This window comes from Homalodisca vitripennis, chromosome 4, assembly GCF_021130785.1.
Source record: "Homalodisca vitripennis isolate AUS2020 chromosome 4, UT_GWSS_2.1, whole genome shotgun sequence".
NCBI classification, from domain to species: Eukaryota; Metazoa; Arthropoda; class Insecta; order Hemiptera; family Cicadellidae; genus Homalodisca; species Homalodisca vitripennis.
In genome coordinates this window covers 170,228,585-170,234,584 of record NC_060210.1, presented here as the reverse complement: position 1 = coordinate 170,234,584, position 6,000 = coordinate 170,228,585, and positions in this window count along the sequence as shown.

Below are 6,000 nucleotides of genomic sequence, written 5' to 3'. Positions count from 1 at the left end.
GAAGCAGAAATAATGTCGTTAATATCATACAAAACAAGATAATTAATTGTGAAACACATTATTGATTATTGATATGCACGTCCCATGTTACAAGCATTATACAGTCACATCCTAGAAGCAGAAATAATGCCGTTAATATCATACAAAACAAGATAATTAATTGTGAAACACATTATTGATTATTGATATGCACGTCCCATGTTACAAAGCATTATACAGTCACAGTCCTAGAAGCAGAAATAATGTCGTTAATATCAAACAAAACAAGATAAAATAATGTGAAACACATTATTGATTATTGATATGCACGTCCCATGTTACAAAGCATTATACAGTCCACATCCTAGAAGCAGAAATAATGTCGTTAATATCATACAAAACAAGATAATTAATTTGTGAAACACATTATTGATTATTGATATGCACGTCCCATGTTACAAAGCATTATACAGTCACATCCTAGAAGCAGAAATAATGTTGTTAATATATTACAAAACAAGATAAATTAATTGTGTGAAATCACATTATTGATTATTGATATGCACGTCCCATGTTACAAAGCATTATACAGTCACATCCTAGAAGCAGAAATAATGTCGTTAATATCATACAAAACAAGATAATTAATTGTGAAACACATTATTGATTATTGATATGCACGTCCCATGTTACAAAGCATTATACAGTCACATCCTAGAAGCAGAAATAATGTCGTTAATATCATACAAAACAAGATAATTAATTGTGAAACACATTATTGATTATTGATATGCACGTCCCATGTTACAAAGCATTATACAGTCACAATCCTAGAAGCAGAAATAATGTCGTTAATATCATACAAAACAAGATAATTAATTGTGAAACACATTATTGATTATTGATATGCACGTCCCATGTTACAAAGCATTATACAGTCCACATCCTAGAAGCAGAAATAATGTCGTTAATATATCATACAAAACAAGATAATTAATTTTGTGAAACACATTACCTGATTATTGATATGCACGTCCCATGTTACAAAGCATTATACAGTCACATCCCAGAAGCAGAAATAATGTCGTTAATATCATACAAAACAAGATAATTAATTGTGAAACACATTATTGATTATTGATATGCACGTCCCATGTTACAAAGCATTATACAGTTCCACATCCTAGAAGCAGAAATAATGTCGTTAATATCATACAAAACAAGATAATTTTATTGTGAAACACATTATTGATTATTGATATGCACGTCCCATGTTACAAAGCATTATACAGTCACATCCTAGAAGCAGAAATAATTATGTCGTTAATATCATACAAAACAAGATAATTAATTGTGAAACACATTATTGATTATTGATATGCACGTCCCATGTTACAAAGCATTATACAGTCACATCCTAGAAGCAGAAATAATGTCGTTAATATCTATAAATGTTTTATTATACAAATTATACATCTAAACAGACATTGATATCCAAACCCACCAATTTGACAAATTTGATATTGTTACCATCTCCCCTGTCTGCACACGTTTGCCTGGAAAACAAGAAAGTACCACCACAGAGAATTTTATGGGCTCGCCGCGCCGTAAGAAATTACATTTGAAAGACAGATTGCCTGCAATAACGTCATGTCTCTGTAAAATATTTACATATATAAATATATTCTTGTGTGTACGACATTTACATATATAATTTAGTGACATAATTTAGTGCATATCCTTGGACATATTTCTACTGAAAATAAGATTATAGCTCTATTCGTACTCCTATGTAACCTCCCAAACTATGTGGACCTTTCCCTCCACTAAGTAGGTTAATTGTATATTCGATATCGCTTTTATGAATAATAGTTAAGTTTCATCAAATATATTCTCATTGCTCGGTTTGCAAAACTTAAATTGACCTCATATACACTATCCTCTGTCGAAACAGGATCAAAGTACAAAATAGAGGCTTCCTTTCTAGCAAGATGCCAAGTGGTGTATTAGATAGTGTTCTCAGCATTGACAGACAGGCACACGAACAAACACATTTCCAACAAATATTAAACAGTTCAAGGCCTTAGACGGCCGGACAATCTCCTGCTTTGCTGTGTTTGCGGAGCTGATTAAATCACTATTAGGCGTACAGTGGAAATTATAAACTAGTTTATTGAACAGGTTAGATTCCATTATAAAATAATATGGAACAATGTGTTTCTAACAGTTATACGTCCTTTGCGATTTTTATTACCACCTAGAATTTTGATCTCTGACGTGATAGATATTTTCTTGTTTTTCATTAGCCGTTTACAGTGCGGGCAGCACCGAAGAGTTCGTGTCAGTCAAATATGAACCGTAATTCGATAAGATGTCTGTTCGAAAAGTAGAAATACTTACTAACCTTGTTCAGACAATCACAAATAATTTCTTGATTTACTTTTTTGTTTTTATATTTCAGTAGTTAAAGTAGCGTATGAAAATAAAAAGTTTGTGGAGAGAGATGACGGAATTTAACAGATGCAGCAAACAACATCTTAATCTGCTGTAACTGGTGGTAATGTTAAGAGGCCGCCATTAGCCAGTTGAAAATAATTTTAAAAGAAAGCAGAGCAAGCCAAAATAAAAAAAAACATGATCTTTAATTATTTTAGACACGACCAGAGATCATTATGTAATGGTTGTCTGTTTGAGTAGCCTAATACTGCTGAGAAAATTAACCAAAAGTACGTGGAAGGATGGTCGGAACAAATCTTAATTAATTGACTTGTCCGGTTTGTGTTAATTACCAAATACATATAAAGTAATAACAATTTAAGGTAAAAATACTTTCAAATAAATAGTACTTAATTAAATATCCTGAATATTTATTTTATATGTTGAAATATCTTTAATGTGGCTTAATCATACCATATATTTATGTTACGGTTAACATATGGAAATTATTGTAAAGACTCATTTTAACCTCCACATCCATAACAATTTTCAAACTATGGGCTTATGCAATATAATGTGAACTTGAGAACACGATAACTACTGCCAAAACATCTCATTGGTACAGATCGAATTCGGCACAGAGCCTCTATACCACCCTCATTGTTTAAAGATGGCGCCTGTTTACGTTTGAGCAAAACCTTTATGTAAGTTCTGTTATTTACACAGTTCATAGATCAATAGGAACACACTAATTAAAAGTACTTTAAAACAACTAACTTTAGCTTTGCAAACCCTTTATAAAGATGGCGGCCAATATTTCGATAGAGAATTGCTATATCTTCCTGTGGAAACCCGATTCCTACAGGGAATACATTACTGGAGCCTATTAAGTCTTGTACACTCACCCGACCTTTCCTTATCGGTAGCGAAGTTTAGCTGACATGCTTCCTGCGGATTGTCCTTACTTATCTTCAACGGTGACAATAATGATGTAGTATGAGTTTAGTTATTATCAGTCAAATGTAATTTATTTCACTACCAAACTCTGTATGGCATTAAGGATTGTGTAAATTTTAGCTTTCTTTACTGAATAGTGTTGAACAAATAATACAGGGTGGTTATAAATTATTGTACACATTTTAAGATTGAATAAATAAATAACCAATCAACTTAAAAACATGGGAATTGTTTTATTAAATTGTAAATTTAAAACAGTTTTATATACTGACTGAAAATTAATAATTGTACACATTACAATAATTATAAAAAGAAAGTAAAAATGTCACTTAAACTGTGGGTGTAAGGTATGATTCTTCTTAATGACTTGTGTTGTGACATAGTCAGCTGGTCAACAATGGATCTTTCCACACCAGCTGTTAATAACAGTTGACTAAACAAACACTAAACTAACCTCAGTATCAAAATGGCTAGTGTGCAAGAAAAAGCAAGGTGTGTTCTTTGGTTTCATGAAAGCAGATCTGTAATAACTGTTCAAAGAAGGTTTCGTTTAGAGTATGGCCGCAATCCTCCGAGTAACAATTCTATAAAACGCTGGTATAAGCAGTTTGAACAGACGGGAAGTGTCCAACATAGAAAAGGTGCTGGTAGACCTCCAGTTTCTGAAGCTATTGTTGATCAAGTAAGAGAATTGTTTACGAGGAGCCCTGGTAAGTCTACTCGGCGTGCAAGTTTGGAATTAGGATTACCTCGATCAACAGACTTAAAAATTTTGCACAAACACCTTAAGCTCCATCCATACAAAATTCAGTTATTACATGAACTAAAACCTAACGATAAACCTCGACGCTACGATTTTGCTGTTAGATTACTTGACCTCGAAGAACAAACAATAAACATTGGAGAAAGCAATTTCTTGAAAAAAGTAATTTTTTCTGATGAAGCAACCTTTCATGTTTCTGGTAAGGTGAATAGACACAATTGTAGGATTTGGGGTACTGAAAATCCTCATAATGTTCGAGAACAAGAAAGAGATAGCCCTAAAATAAACGTTTGGTGTGCATTGGCTATAGATGAAGTGATAGGACCCTTTTTCTTCGCAGGACCGACAATCACTAAAGAGGTATACCTCGACATGCTTGAACTTTTTGCAATACCGCAAATTGAGCATAGACAACCAAATGTTTACTGGCAGCAAGATGGTGCCCCTCCACACTGGGGTAAGATAGTAGGTGACTACCTAAATGACACGTTGCCTGGTCGTTGGATTGGACGGGATGGTCCAATTCCTTGTCCTCCACGTTCCCCAGACATTACACCCTTAGACTTTTTTTTGTGGGGCTATGTCAAGGACAGAGTCTTCGCCAAAAAAGTTCAAGATATTGAGGAACTCAAGAATAGAGTTCGAGAGGTTATTGGAAGCATAACTCCAGTAATGCTCAGAAACACATGGTGTGAGGTTGAATTTAGACTACAAACTTTGCGTGCAAACCTCGGAGAGCACGTGGAATTAGTTTAGTTTCCTTGTAAAAGTATGAGTAACAGTAATATTTTTGTCCTTCATTGGTAATGAAACTGTTGTAAATTTGCTATTTAATAAAACAATTTCCATGTTTTTAAGTTGATTGGTTATTTATTTATTCAATCTTAAAATGTGTACAATAATTTATAACCACCCTGTATAACGTTATAGTATACAACACAGTTGTCGTTGTAAAAGATAATATTTTCTGTTTGGATAATCTAGTGGTCTAATGTAATGTAATATTGAGAGTTCATAACCACGCGTAGACCATTCGTTTGGTATAGACTAAAGACTCCTGTGCATAGGCCGAGCAATACTACAATTAAAGATACTTCCACAATGTCCACAGTCTCATAGTTTGAGATGGATTTTGCTTGAATACTATTATTTCTTTTGACAACAATCACAACGGCAGTGCAACTATTTATAGTTGCAATCAACCCTGAAACATAATAGTATCTTATGTCTTCTCGGAAGTGAAATAGCAATAGGTTCTACTTAGAGACATAATAGGCCTAAGCAAGTATAAGTTAGTTTTAAACTTTTTTATTTAAATGAAGTTACAGTGATAACAGGATTAGAGACTCTTTCCCTCCTTATACATATTAAAAACAACTTTAAAACATACATTTCTAGATCTGGTAACAAATACGGTTAGTTTATTATACATATTCACGTTTCGGTAATATTCGTAATGTAATATTAGTTCTCAAACGTAGTCTGTAAAAAAATTAGGACGGAACTATGTGGAATATTGTGGAGGCACCTATATTGTATTGTTCGGCCTATGCACAGGAGTCCGTAGTCTATACCAAACGAACGGTCTACGCGTGGTTATGAACTCTCAACATTACATTAGACTACTAGATAAACCGGCAATTGAGAGGTTTCTAGAGCTCAAATGATAACTCGAGACATGAAGACCTACTATTAATAGAGGGTAAACAATTCTAAGAAATCTTTATTAGCAAATAGTCTGAATAACTCACAATTCTACATTACTCGATCAGAGCAACCTCCAGTCCTCAACTAGTTGTTTATGCGCACTATTCTACCAGAAACGAGGAACAACTCTAAAAATGTAAATAAAAGTACACAATAGT